Source organism: Rhyacophila brunnea, unplaced genomic scaffold, assembly GCF_057557595.1.
Source record: "Rhyacophila brunnea isolate RB1 unplaced genomic scaffold, BYU_Rbru_1.0 scaffold_382, whole genome shotgun sequence".
Classification (NCBI taxonomy): Eukaryota; Metazoa; Arthropoda; class Insecta; order Trichoptera; family Rhyacophilidae; genus Rhyacophila; species Rhyacophila brunnea.
Genome location: NW_028233051.1, coordinates 14,120 through 30,063, shown reverse-complemented (window position 1 = coordinate 30,063; position 15,944 = coordinate 14,120). Strand labels below are relative to the sequence as shown.

The window sequence follows — 15,944 nt, the reverse complement described above, 5'->3', positions numbered from 1 at the left end:
CGCCCTTTTCTTTGGGTTTGAACATGCTCTTACGAGAGCGCATCTCTATCTCGATAGGCGTCCCCTCGAATCCGAATATCTCACGAATCTTGTTCTCGATATAGCGAATATATGAGAAGTGAAAGTGATCTGCATTGTTAACTGAGATAAGGAACTTCGGAGGATTGATATCTACCTGTGAACCGTAGAATACTTTTGGCTTGTGAGACTTACGATTCCCTGTCGGTGCATGATCATAGGTGATCTGTTCGAGGAACTTATTAAATACTCATGTCTTCACACGTTTCTCACGCTCCTTACGTATCTGTAGAGCATACTCAAGGACGAGGTCTATACGACGGTTTTCGATAGCAGAGGTGAATACCACTGGAGCATAGGAGAGAAAATCAAACTTCTTCGAAAGATAGACCATATATCTATCCAAGATAGTATTAACATCAACTCCGGGTTTGGCAAGGACCTTATCCCACTTATTCACCACGAGGATAATACCCTTCTTGGCCTTCATAGCCTCACCGACGATATGCTCATCTTGGTGAGCGATACCTTCATATGCATCTATAACGACAGCGACTACATCAGCACGTTCGATCGAGCGTTCCGCACGCATAACAGACCATTGTTCGATATTGGCTGAGCCAATCTTCCCTGCTCGTCTGATACCAGCAGTATCGATAAGACATATCTCCTGCTCTTGGAATGTGATAACTGTATCGATAGCATCACGAGTTGTTCCAGCAAAGTCCTTCACAATCGAACGAGTCTCTCAGGAGATAGCATTCACGAGTGATGACTTTCCGACGTTAGGACGACCGATGATAGCGAGCTTGAGCATGCCTTCGTAAGTTGCATCTGGCGCATAGCCGAATCCTTTTGCCTTGAGTTTCTGTGGCGACTCGAGCCTTGAGTTCACCGAATCCACGATTCTGTACAGCACTCACCGGGATGACATCTCCAAGTCCGAGACTCATGTGTTGAAATGCCTCGACTGCACGCTTTGGATTGTCAGCCTTATTGGCAACAATAAGAATAGGCTTGTTCGCTCGACGGAGCTTCTTAACGATAAACTCATCGAACTCAGTCATACGATCATATTCGAGAACGAAGAGGATGAGATCAGATGAAGCAATAGCATCATCAGCACGAGCACGCACATCAGCAAGGAGTGTCTCGTTATCAGCTTGTACGATACCACCACTATCAGCCATGATATAAGATATCTCACCTTCCTCATCATCGATATGGTACTCGATAATATCTCGAGTAGTATTCTCGATATCTGAGACGATAGCGATACGATGCCCAGAGATTGCATTAAAAATACTAGATTTTCATACATTAGGACGGCCGACAATGGTGATACGAGGAAGCATGGGTAAGGTTTACAGGATAATATGAACTATTTTTATATATTTGTGAGAATGGAGAGTATATGGGAATTCTTGAAAAAGCAAATTTACTTAAGCGTGTAGAAAAAATCAAACTTGTAAAGTACCTGACTAAGTTGTTTTCATCAGAAGAATAGATTGATTACAGGGATGTCTGATTCATATGTGAGAGATGTGGTAACTCATTCTTTGAGGCTATATATGTTACCATCTCGTGCTATGGCAATGAGGGCAATTTTTTTGTCATCAACTATATAGTATCATCCAGGGATATTGGGATCGTCGAAGGCAGCACTAACAGCACGATAGGAACCCTGTGCTCTAATAGATAGAGTATTGGTAACTGGTGGCGTATCAGGCGCATCGAGAGCCATCTTGGTATCAGTGGGCAATGCCACGATAGCACGATAGACTGCAATTCACCTGTTATCGAGTATCTCTAAGGTAGTAGGTGTCGCCTCTGTTGCCAGTAGAACACGGGAGGTATATCCAGATGGGAGATTTTTGATCGATCACGTACTCAGAGATCTATCACTTTTCCTGAGGCAGTCAACGTGATAGGAGCATCTGTTCTCATAGACTCTTGTTGATAGACTCATCCTGTATTCGTTATGAGTGGTCATCATGGTATCCGCAGGATATCAGATCATGGTCGAATACGGAATATATTAATAGGCTCTCCCTGTAGTGCTTGTGATAATCTGCCTGAGAGGGTGCCATCCAGAAGACTCACCTGGGTCAATGAAGGGATAGGGGCATATACCTGAACGGTTATAGGAACAATAGTTTTATTATAGAATTCGTCGATAATCTGGAGCATCATCTCTTGCTTCCCAACTGTATCATACTTACCCAGAGTCAGTATTCATCCATCTATAGTAACTCCTGATGCACTTGCAACAAAGTCATCATCGTAGATACCATTCTTATTGGTATCTTGGGTTATATCTGAGTCAATAAGAGTTGTATATGTATTAGTATCTGTGACAATATCGCGAAGATTGTACTGTTGTTTCTGATATACTGGAATGCGAAGAGCGTCACGTATATCCACATCTGGAGCGGATGTATCACTGGCAGCCTGTGGGGTAAAAAAGTACTTCCTGGCTCAAAGTAGCATCTTTGGCATTCTGGTTTTTGATACGAGCAGTATAGAATCCATTAGGATAAGCAACCTGTAGAGTATATTCTTCTCAGAGACGACTTACCGATTCAGCATGATAGAAAGATCAAACCGGAATCTTGATATCTGTCGCTTGAATATGATCATAGAGAACTACTTCACCTTGGCTTGATACTATGTGCATACCTGGAACTATGGGCATACCAATAAGTTCGTCAGAGAATGCATACCGCTCAGACACAATGCTTGGATAGAGGATATAGAGTGTGCCTTCTGCGAATGATACATTCGCAATATCATCGAGTGAGTATTGTGTGTGTGGTGGTAATATCTTCTGTATATGTGGTTCATCAACTCCTGTTCAGTACAGTATCTTCACACTTCTATTACCTGTATACATAACTCTTCCTGGGGACAGGATAAAATCCATTGCTCCCGTAAGGATCTTCGTCTTTGGTCATTCAATAACGAATGATTCAGGGTTACTCACTCGCTTGAGTGATCGTGCAATAGTAGTAGTTGAGGATCTATCTTGATCCAAAGTCGCAAATGTCTCAATTATATGCTGTGGGGATGTTGATTCGTCATGATTACCTTGTGCCAATATATCCCACTCCAAGTAACGATCAAAGAGTCTAGTCTGCCATATAGTCTCACCTGATTGACTTGCCTGGTATGAGAACATGAGATTGCCGGGTATCGAAGCATCTTCTCTAAAAAAGTCTGGTGCAGATATAGGTGAAGCTTCGAGCGGACTTGTACGCACCGTAGTATCGACTATCTTTGGTGGCTCTTTCGTTGTTGTTCTCTTGAGAAATAAGGCTCCGTCAAGTAAAAACAGATAATCCATATCACCATCTTTATCTATATCTGTTTTTACAGACATATCATCTTTTTGAGGATTCAGTATAATCAAAAAGTCGTGTCTGTGTTCATTTCTCTGTAACTATATAGATACCTTGAAAATTTGGTGTATATGTAGATGGTATAGTATCTATCTGTGCAGTTGAATCTGCTGAATCCACTTGTGCAGCCATTCTTTTGACACAGGAAACAAGAGCATCTCTTGCTTGTGAGAGTTCATCTATATCAGTACTCTCAGTAGTCTGGATAGCGGTGATAGATTCATCATTCCAATTTTGGGCAATAGTACTAGATTGGATCTGTATCGATTGCGAGACCATGAGAGATTTTTCTATCTCCTGATATGCGAGTATATTATTCTCTTCGGAGAGTATATCCACAACATTTTGCATATGAGCTGTCTCATCATGTTGGAGCTTTATATACTGCCTCAGCGTGTCAAAACGTTGGCGCTGGTACGATAAGAGCTCTTCTGTATCTTTGTCTGACTGGATTTTTGCCCTCGAGAGACTTGCATCGAGTCATGGAACAAGATGTGTAAGTTCTGGGGTTGATCCAAATTCATCTTTGAGTACTTCTCTCAATTCATCCGTATTGAGATATACATTCTTATTTTTTTCTATCGTATCGATATAGCTTGTGATGATCGACTTTGTGTTGGATGGGAGAGCTGACTGAAGATTGATATTGATGTTCTCTGGTGTACTGACTTTGATATTAGGGAGTATCTGGTTCGGTATACCACGACCAAGATCAGCATTGAACTCATTGATTGGTGCAACTGCAGCGCGTGCAAATTCCGTAACAAAGTCAGACTGAATCTCAAAGTTCACATGAGAAGAAACACGTATCTCACGAATCCATGGAATTGATATCTGTGGAAGATTAATATCTATAAAATCTATAGGAAGATACCCTTGTCTCTCAGTCCTCTGTGCAATAATATCTCCAAGAGTCCATTCTGGAACCATAGGGGTTTTATTAAGATAACACTCAATGAGCTTATAGAGCTTGAGGAGCTTGAGAATATTTGCGAGTTCTCAGAGAATCTTTGGAATCTTGGGTGGAGGAGGGAGATTCGGGAGCTTGATAACTGGCATACTACCAAGATCTGGGAGATCTGGGAGAGGTGGTATAGGAGGAAGTACATCTATTGGTCCAATAGTCACATTCGGAGCATCTGGGAGAGAGAGTGTAGGAAGACTCGGGAGGCGTATTGGTTTCAGATTGAACTGAAAATTCGGCATAGATACATTGAATCCAAGTCTCACATCAGAAAGATCTAGAACTATATCAGGCCAACGTGGAAATTGTATGACAGGAATACTTGGTATAAGAAGTGATATGATTTTATACTTCCATTGTTTTGCATTATAGCGCTCATTATGACAGACGGCACATTGAGCATCTTTCTGAGATAAGGTATCAAGAAGTGGCTGCCAGCCATCAGCAATAGCACGTATAAGCACCCAGAGTTCAGCCCATTTACGGAATCGGATAGAGTTATCTTTGAGCCATCCTGTAGTCATCTCTTGAACTGTCTCGATATAACAGAGTATCTGAGCAAGATATCGTTGCTTCCATGTGATATATTTTTGGAGCTTCACAGGGAAGTTCTTATACTCTTCTATACGCTTAAGATTCTCATTGATAGATGCAAGCAATGGTCATGCATTGATTGACGCTTTTTTCTCGAGACATTGAGGTGATGGATCATTGACACACAGATTTTCGAGTGTTGAGTTGATCTCTTTGGCATATGCATCGAGGGAACGCGCATACTTATCGAGCTCTTGTGGCAGAATCCATGGCACATCAACTGATATTGTTTTCTCTGATATGGATATAAGGGGAAGTTTACCCAGAAGTTTGTAGGCAGCTCTCATGGAAGCAATTCATCATTTTCCCTTATCTGCTATCTTGCCCAATTCTCCCTTGAACGCGCTATCTTGGAGTGCATTGAGGCTATTTTGTTGTTCATTGACCCACTTCCCAAGATCAGAAGTTGCATTATTGTTAGATGACTTCGTACGAGCGTCGAGACTCGTAGAAGTGTTCTTAGATGCTACTTCAGTATCATATGCTTGTCACATCTTCTCTTTGAGTGTATCAAGAGATACAGAGTCATATGACTTCTTGAATGTAGAAGTAAGTCATGACAATGTACCATCATACTGCATATTCTGCCCTATCGATGTTGGGGGAATAATTATGAGATTCGGTGGAGTAAATAAAGCATTCACAAACTCATCAGTCTGGCGCGAAACCCAATCCATAATAAAATCAGGGAATGCCGAAATTCTCTTATTATTGATCTTAATTATGTCTTGTTCTGCAAGTGGTTTTGCAAAATCTATAGACACCTCAACTCAAGTGAGGGCATCACTTGAACTCGCACCATTGAGAGAGAGAAGTGGACCGTTGGAACGAGCAGTCCTCACAGGTCTCTGAGAGAGACGACTATGGAGAGATGTGAGTCGAGTGGAATCTGGGGACTTGATATAGGAGCTTATATCTGACTGAAATGTTGCATCCTGTACTTCACTCTCTGTTCGTGCAAGCATACCACAACTTGCTCCTCCTGGCATATTGGTTGAGGCACCTGCATTCCAGGTATCAGTGATACTTCCGAGTCAGACAACATTACGGATATCACCATCATGTACAGTTCCATCGTCACGACAGAGATTCATGGGCTTCGTCATCACAAGACAGTTTCCTGCTTGTGCAAGTGGCCATACAGCTTTTCCAGGATTACCACCATAGACTCGTGCCGTTCATCAGAAGCATATACCTACACCTGTTCAGAGTGTAAGTGTTGGTGTAGCGTATATACGGAGAAAGTTCGCTGTTGAATCAATTCACAGATATCCTCCCGCTCAGATAATTGACGCTGGATTCATAACGTCTGCTGTACGGTAGTTATTACCGCCTCAGGCATTCAGAAGGCTCGATACAGTAGTATTCGATATTGCAGTCAGAGTACCTTGTAATTCTCGTCGATAACCATTGCTGATAGCCTGGGTTGCTTCTCACCATGCCGTTCATAGATTCGCGGAATTACATGCCGGGTTCTTCAGTCTCGTTGGATCAAATGTCATTGGTGATATCGGCCAGACTGACGGGATACTATAACAATACGGAGATACACCTATATCGAGACGGGTGAGTCAAGAGAGCAGTGGGACTCACTCATCTACACGGAATCCATCACCCATAGGAGATCAGAACGCAACAGGATCTTTTCATGAGGAAAGTGGCGCCCAGTTCATCGGAAGAGCCATACATCCTCATCAGCCAAATCAACATGAGAGTCAATTGGCTATCTCCTGAAGTTGATCTTCTACTGCTTCAACTGAGTTCGGATCATAGCCAATAGCATCTGTAGCACCATCAGTATTAGTATATGGTTTAGAAGCGTCGGAATGCGGAGTATCTCGAATACTATCAAATATATCTTGTTGCTGATCTCTCGAGGGATTGGCCACACTATCTGGAATTCCATCATTATTGGTATCTGCAAGTTGATTGGCTACACTTGTAGAGAATGCAACATCAGAGAATGACCGTGTACCTCTGGTGTAGCTACGTATCGGTGTCGTCTCTGATCTCCAGAGAATCATATCTGCTCAACAAGTAGTATCCGTCTTGAATCCGATATCTCCATATATATCTATTCATGTCTCTCATTGTTCATAATCTCCCACCAAGAGTTCACCATAACTAGTAGGAAGGGCGGTAAGCTCATATGAGAGAGTAATACTCTGTCATCCTGCTATGTCTATAAGATTGAAATATGCATCATAGTTAGAAGCAGATGCAAGAGAGAAATCTCTTGTAAGAGTATTATTTCCGTTTTTGATTGTGTATTTTAGAGTATTATCTGTACCAAATATCTTAGGTATAGTATCGAGATACTCCAGTCCTTGTATAGGTGAGTTCGTTGTATTCTTGATATCGATATTCACTATAACCCTTGATCACGACTGGAGTGTTGATCCGGTGGCAACGGTGAATTTTTTGGAAATATCGATACCAAAAGCTCCTGCGTACTCGCTTCTCGCAAAATTCTTCGTACGTATACTTGTTGATGTTGCTGCACTCGAGGTAATAGATGAGAACTCGTTATCGAATACAGCATACCCAGTTGCATCACTCACATCAGCAATAACAGGAGTTTTTGCCTCATTATAAGCATGTTGTACGTATACCTCATTCCAGATGTAGGATTCATCAGGTCACTCTGTTGTAGAAGTGGATTCAAGAGATATCTGTGGTATATGAAGTGCAAAAACTGCACCACCTGTCTTGATTGGCGTAGGAGAGAGCGATATACCGAGAGTTGCGTCGAGGAGCTTCTTATCAAAAATACCCGAAGCGTTTGTTCAGTAGAGTATAGAGAGCTCTCATCACTCAGTGATATATACAATATCATCTTTTTTATCCGCATCCATATCACGGATACGGAATTGTGTTATGCCGGTAGGGACTATCTGTCCTGGGTTAACCTGTAGTTTCTGTCGAGTGAATCTACGTTCATCATTGATCAGGAGAACAAGATCTCACTTTTTATCAACTCCAAGTATATCAGCATACCCATCTCATTGAAAATCCCCAGCGAAAGTCATCGAGATGTGAGATCTGGAACATAGGCTATATTACCGCGTGATCGTATCTTATTCGTAAGATTGAGTAATAGCTCTATATATCCATCTGCATGCTGTACAACTATATCTTCGTATCCATCTTTATCCATATCTCTCTGTGCAAAAGACTGTACAGGTGAGGCTTGTGAAGACGTAAGTTGTGTACCAATAGATCTATCTATACCATCGAGTTGAGTACCAACTGCCTTCTTATCATTGTGAGTTACAGGATCTCCAAGATTGATGAGTGTATAAGACTGGAACCATCTTGAAGCTTCTCATACAGTATCACCTCAAGCATAAGAGAGCATCATGCGGTTAGTTCATTTCCAACCGACTCATGGCATCTCAGGTGTTATACCTATTGAATCTACTCATTCGGGTCCATTCTTCGATTCATCGAGTACTGTGTTGTTATCTTTGTACGTATATCGATAGCCTGTGACAGTATCTGCAAGATGAGAGAGAGAGAATTTCTCAGAACTATATGTAGAGATTCGGTCAAGTATGATAGTATTGTCTGGAGGGGTGTCATTGTCTATATTTCCTTGTATAATGGATGTGTTTGCATCTGTCTTGTATACAATCGTACCGATTTTTCATTGGATGGCTACAATATCCATCACGAGCGCTGTCTTAGATTCTTCTTGATTCACTCGAAGTGTGATTCCTGGTTGATGCGTAATCTTACCATCACTTGTTATAGAGAGGATAGTATTAACTCATTTCATAACCATAAGATCGCGCCCATCTTTTTTTGCGATATATGATGAATCTGTGGTTCAGGCGTATATATGAGAAGCCTTGTCTGGACTGAGTATACATGAAGCAATATCTATACATACCGATACTTCTGAATTATTAGCACGATAGAGGGCACGACTAATGAGCCGATTAGTAACAGCATCTTGGATAGATATCATAGGATATCCATCTTGGATGCTCATAGATACTTCTGGAGTACCTCAGAACTCTCGCCAAGAGCAAATCCTCACCCAGGCAATATGGTATATAGAGTATTCTTCTATATGGTGTATCTAGAAGAGTGGTCACCGCGAGACTCTGACCAGATCATGGTGTTGTATTGTAGAGTATATCTTCACTCTCTCTGAGGAATGTTCATCAAGCCAGGAGAGTATATCGTGCATTATAGTCTTCTAGGAAGTTGAATTGGTCAGGAAGTGATCGTACCCAAGCAACATATCGTGGTATTCCACGGATAACATGGATACCCTTACTATCAGTATAGCTGAGAGTATTCTGTGATAAGGCAGGCACATCTACTAACATATACCCAGCAGTCTTGCCAATCCGCAGAAGTCCTCATGAGAATACTATAGACTGAGCAGACGATCCTCAGATACTAATAGTTCACGTGAGTGTTATTGGCACAATATTGTTATACCTATCGCGAAGAGAGAAGTTCATATAAGATTCATCTTCAGTATGTGTTATATAGAGTGGTACTCCAGCATCTACTGAGAACTCTATGTCTGGGATTGTTCCAAGTCATGGAACTGAAGCCTTGATCTTATGGGTTCATGCGAGTCTTCATGGGGTGTAGGATATATCGGTGATACTCCATTCTGGATAGTTGTGATACCTGGGGTAAATACTCCTGCACCCATAGGAAGTGCAAGTGAGATCAATGAATGGAATCATGCAATCGGATCTCAATTATCTCATACAACTCGTATTTTTACAGGAATATTTTCTCATCCTACTTTTGGGGTTCATGTACGAGATACAATAATACGAGCATTCTGAAATACCGTGAGACTCACTGAAGTTCTCACTGTGTTATCGATAGTTGCCTCAAGTGATACGGTCCCTGCTATATCAGATCCGATAGTAAGTGGTATCTCTGAATCTATAGTATCTATGTGAAGAGTGGGTTTCTTCTCACCATTTTCAAGTATAAAATATCCACCACTTGCAGTAACATCAATACTATGAAGATCTGGGGCTATAGGGTTTCATAGCGAATCCTTGAGTCGCAGATATACGAGTGTATTAGATTCTCTCATGAGGGCTGATGACACTGGAGAAAAAGATGCTATTGCTACTGGTCCTGCCTGCAAGGCAATGGTCTGTGTTGCTTGGCGTGCTCATGCATCACGAAACTCTATCGCAGTACACCAGGTTCCCTCCTATACGCATCTGAGAGGGTGTAACTTGGTCAAGAGATGAGTATATCTGATGCGATTTTTGTTCCAGCGACATCATCATATATATCTAGTTTGATTGGGTATTGTGGGGCTGAGAGTTGTCACTCTATGTTCTTGACTCCAAGATCAAAACACCATGCTTGATGATGCTGTAACAGGCATGCTGGCAGTAACGACTGCATCAACAGTTGGGATTACTGTGATATATTCATCGGTGACTTGCACTTGGAATCGATCGGAAGATAGAGTATAGACTTTTCCATCATTGGTCGCAATATCGAGAGATGCGCGCAGTGAGATCTTTCATAATTTACCTCATGATTGTAGGAGAGATAGGGCTCCAACATCGGAGAATATTGTTGGATTTGGTGCAACTTTTATATATTCATCAGATTTTTTGATATCTATGCTTTTTCCGGATGAGTCTATGATAGTCTCTACCTCTATGCGCACCTTGGATCATGTTGGAACAGTCATCCGAGTATTGTCTCGTGTCAAGAAAAAACGTGCCTCTATACTCTCTCATGGAAGGAGTGTAGCGCGAGATATATGATATGTAAGATTGGATCATCTATAGAATTCAGTTGCCCTCTCTACAGTGTCTGTAGAGTTTGATGTAAGTGTCGTAACTGGAAGGTTACCTATTCCTCATGTGGTTCAATTGAACGTAGAATTAGAGAATATTCATGTATCAAGACCTATACTATTCGATGTACATGCTTGTCAGACTATGCGGATAGGTACAAGTGACTTGATCCAACATTGGATAGCAGATGGCCACTTGAATAAGTCAACTCATTCTGGTGGTCCACATGCATCTGATGGTGCTGCATCAATTCCCTTTTCATCTTCTTTATCTTTTTCTGATATATTGAGAGCCGTGATCTCTGCTCGTGATGCCTCATAGAGGGCCAGTTTATCGCTCAATGTAGTACCATCACTACCAATTACCTCCCCTGCTTCATCCATTCATTTCGGGATAAATTGAGTCAGACCTAGATACGCTATCTCATACGCACCACTCAGTGTTGCGAGTTTTGGTGGTCCTGTGACACTTCCAGTTATAGTCGCAAGGAAGTCAGGCACATCTGAGAGTGCTCTTGTTATATCTCTTGTATTGACTTCTCATTCTGAGCCATACTGATGGGAGTATGATAATCAGGTCTCGATTGCTTGCTTCATCTTAAGGGTTGGATCTGGACGCAACCATCTCTTTGCTCGTATGGTTGAGGCGATATCTTCATCTGTCAGTATGCCATAGATAGGGTGATATGTTGCCTGATTGGCAATTGATTTATTCTCACACTGCTCGACGCCTGCTCAGATTGCCCCTCACCAACATGGTGGCTCTGGCGGTGTAGATGTTAGCACTGCTCAGCCTGGCTTGATACCTCACACAAGCGAGAACGCCAAGATCATTGAGATGATGTCGATAGGCGGCTATGAGATATGCTCATGAATCCATATTCTTCTATGAGTTTTTGTCAGTGTCTGGTAGTATGGAGGTCTGCTAAGATACCCTGAGCCGTCTTGACTGGAGTGATGAGATACACTCATGATCCATACTGATCAACAACGAGTCTACTCTCAGGATAAGACTCAATATCAAGTATAGTAACGGAACCACTCTGGAATCATGTAACTCGTGATACCTTATAGGCCCTCGCGGTGCCCACCACTTGCACTGACTATATTCTCTGTCATGGGAAGTGTCCACCCAGTATAACTAGTATCTCTTAGAAGAGTACCCGTCTTAGGATCAGTACTCGAACGCACAATCATATAGATATCTTTCGTGCCATATTTTTTGTTGAATAAGCGTACCAGTAGCATTACTTAGTTGGGAAGGAATCCCTGATGCGGGTGTCAATATATACTCACCAGTACCATATGAGTTAGACAATAATACTCATGATGCCGTACGTGGGATAGTAGCCTCAACTCATGTGATAGGTTCCACAGGATACACGACTCCTCCGCCAGCCCCACGTTTGAGAACTCCGGTTGTACTGTATTTTTTTAGGAGTGCCTCTTCGTCGAATCGGAATACATTCGGATATTGCATCGTATACTCACCACCCACTGTATGAGAGAACGTGAGATATCGATCGTGATCAATCGGAGTGATGGTGTCATATTACTCTTCTCTGCAGTAGCAATTTCCTCATCTGTTGGAGACTTATGAATACTCGAGAGTCATCAATATCCTTGAATACTGCAGTCTCATATGTTGTGAGATCTTCACTTCTAAGTGGTGTTGGCTCTCCTCGCCTCCCAGTGGCTTCTCAAATACCATACAGAGATTGAGAACTGGATGAGATGGGAGTACCCTTCACTTCATTTTCTGTACGGCAGCGAGTCAGGCACATGGAGAATTGAAGAGTCTACCATCTATTCGTGGAATATTCTTCTCATAGTCATTTTTCCAGTTTCCTTTTTCTGGAGCAGCATTACGAGCATCTCCAAGAATCGAACATGCTGTCTTATAGAGCGTTTCTGGAACTGGGTTGCTTGATGGACAATCTATTGAAGCGGATCATCCAGTAGTATCAAGGAGTTCTTGTATATATTGATTCAGATTACTTGGGAGACACTTCTGAGATACGAGTTCGCCTGGTTGGAGAGTGCATTTTTCTCAGGTACCAGGAAGACATGCGTAGACGAAGTCTGATGTTGTCGGATTGACAGTAGCCCCACTAAAGTACTCTTTTGGTGCAAGGTATATAGCTACTTGTCAGTATGCACAGATTCACTTCGGGCCTGCTGGGGCATTGACACCCACATCATCACTTGGACCAGATGGATTGGCAATCCAGTCGAACTCATGTGGTGGGTATTTTCATGCATAAGGAACATTATTTCATTCCATGTTGGTTGGCTTTTTTCTTCTTGTTTTGTTAGACAAGTTATACCGGGTGGTCATGCTTTTTCACCACTTTCTTTTTGGGCCACATATCTCATCATGCATCTCATCGTGGAGCTTGGAGCATATGGCCATACCTCCACCATAACAATCCCGTGTGTAGAGTGGTGTGATAGTTGATAAGGTGTTATATGGAGCTCATGGTACATGGGATAATCTTGGAGTACCATTGACATTATTCACTTCGTTCATCCCTCCAAGTGAGAAGACACCATCATAATATCAACCTATTTGCGCTGGTTGCTTGAATGTCCAATTAGCAGTATCAACATTGGTGATGATATTTTTTCCCCAATATACATCTGTCTTGTATGTAGACTGGTCTTCATCAGTTGCTGCACAATCAATTCTTTTATCACCATCACGCTTGAAATTCTCGATACTATCAGTCGTAGATCCAACATCGAATGCCTTATTCGCTTCAACAAGTATTCATTGTTTGTACGGTCACGCTGTATAGTCGGACCCTCGTGCAATATTACACTGCGCGATATTATCAATCTCAGATATTTTCTTTCAGAATATGTAGGCATCATATGTTCGACTAATACGATCTCTTGGGTCGTTGATAGTTGTACTATCAAAAGGAGGCATAGCACCTATCTGTCATGGACCGAATACTCATATCTCAACGTCGTCAATATGTTTCTCGAATTTATCATTGACTTTTCTCAGGGTGTTCATAGCAGCGTAGTCCATGAGTGACACATTGATAGCTGGTTGATCTACTCTCACTTCTGAGCCACTATTATAACGTCCAGCGTTCCTGACGAATCCTCGTATATCTCAGAGTGCTTGCTTGTTGATAAGATCATGAAATTTTTTCATGAGAGCAAGTACCATCGGCTTGGTATGAATGTCTGGAATATTCTGTAATTGTTCATCTTGGAATATATCTGTCGTTGTAGCATCGAATCCAAGTGAATCAATATATTCAAACTCATCTTTATTGAATTCTTTTTTGCCGTCTCTATCTCTTTGTTAATATAATTAAGAAAATGTTTACTATAGCGATTATATATAACCTCTTCTGCATGACTGAGGTAGAGCTTATAGGCTCACAGATCTTCGAGTGCGAAAGCTCTGGACTCCAAGAATCAATCGTAGTAAAATACTCTTGGGGGTATACTCGATTCTGAGAATACTCATTTTTTTGAATAGAAGTCGTGGGACTTGTCTAAGAATTCGGATATCTTCTGGATATCTGAAGTTACCTCTCTCGTAACAAAACTTCCAGTATATGTCGACGTTGGATTGGTGGCAGGTTGCCATACTTCTTCTTGACGATCAGTCTTCTCAAAAGCACGTCCTACAGCCGGGTTGATAACTCCATGCCATATCTCTGGCTGTATCACTTGCTGTTCATCAGAGCCAGCGATAATATATCTCTGAGACTTCTCGGAATACAGGAACTTCTTATCAACAAAGTCAACATATGGATATACACTCGGGAAATTGAGATTCTCCTGCATCTACAATTGGTATAGGTATATCCCCTATCAACACAGTTCCAACCAAGTGTGACACACTTCACTTCTCACCATCACCATCATAGTAGAGTTCCTCATTCTGATTGGCTATGCTAATAGTTGAGGTACCAGGATCCATAACAAAGACTGAAACCCGAGTTGATCCAAGATACCCTTGGATATCTTCGGCATAACGATTGATCTTTGACTTGGTTTTTTTGTAAGTTTCAGTGTCAACATATATCGAGACGATATCTTTGTATCTGTCTTCACTTGCCTGAGCATTATCAAAAAAATCCACACGAATAGTTTGAGATACAAGGAGTGTAAATATGAGTGATATAGCAACATATTGTCGCCAAAATTGAGTATACGAAGCATAGTAGATTATTTGTTAAAATATATGCTTTTTTCTCGCTATTGCAAAGGAAAAACACGAGAAATATGAAAATAAATTCGACAAAGCTTTCTTTTTGTATATTATCTCGCCAGTTGATTAATAATGGGAATGTAGCTCAGTTGGTAGAGCAGGGCCCTTTTAAGGCCAAGGTCCCGGGTTCGAGCCCCGGCATTCCCACCACTCGTATACGTGATATCTCTCTCCTTTGCACCCCGAAGTAGAGAGATTTTTTTGCCTTTTTCCCTCTTTTCTATACAATATGCTCGAAAAATCCATCATTAACCAAAAAATATATGGCAAAAGGAGATGTAGTTATCAGATTCGATGAAGTCACATACGGATATGTGGCACCGAAGTGGCTCCTCGATGAGGCGAGCTTCTCAGTGCGCGAAGGCTCCAAGATCACCCTCATGGGGCAAAATGGTGCTGGAAAGTCAACTATATTCAAGATGATCACTGGAGAATACAAGGTCAACGACGGTCGTATCCTCATCACAGCAGGACAACACATCGCCATCGCTCGTCAGGTCATGCACCCAGAGGACAAGGAAGCAACTCTCGCCGAGTACTTCCGTAAATACTCTCGTAGTGATGCGCACAATATAGATCGTGATATCCAAGAGGCTCTCTCAGCAGTGAATTTTCTCCCTGCGAAGGAAGTTGTATTTGCTGACTTCTTGAACCGCGTAGTCAAAACCTTCTCGGGCGGACAACAGGCTCGCCTCCTCCTCGCAGGAGCACTCATCCAGGATCCTGATATCCTCCTTCTCGATGAGCCGACGAACAACCTCGACACAGACGGGATCTGGCATATGACGGAGTTCCTCCGGACCTACCCGAAGACAGTACTCGTGATCTCGCATGATGCCGAGTTCTTGAACGCGTTCACGGATGGTATCCTCTACCTCGATGTCTGGACTCGCAAAGTCGAGCAATTCATGTGAAACTATGATGACGCGGTCG

The 15,944-nt window shown here is 42.0% G+C and overlaps 1 non-coding gene across 1 annotated transcript; it reads left to right on the top strand.

Annotated features, from left to right (window-relative positions):
- The first annotated feature begins 15,085 nt into the window (after positions 1-15,085).
- Positions 15,086-15,158, top strand: TRNAK-UUU (transfer RNA lysine (anticodon UUU)). The gene has a single exon. It is a non-coding gene; the product is annotated as a tRNA-Lys (tRNA).
- The last annotated feature ends 786 nt before the right edge of the window (positions 15,159-15,944 follow it).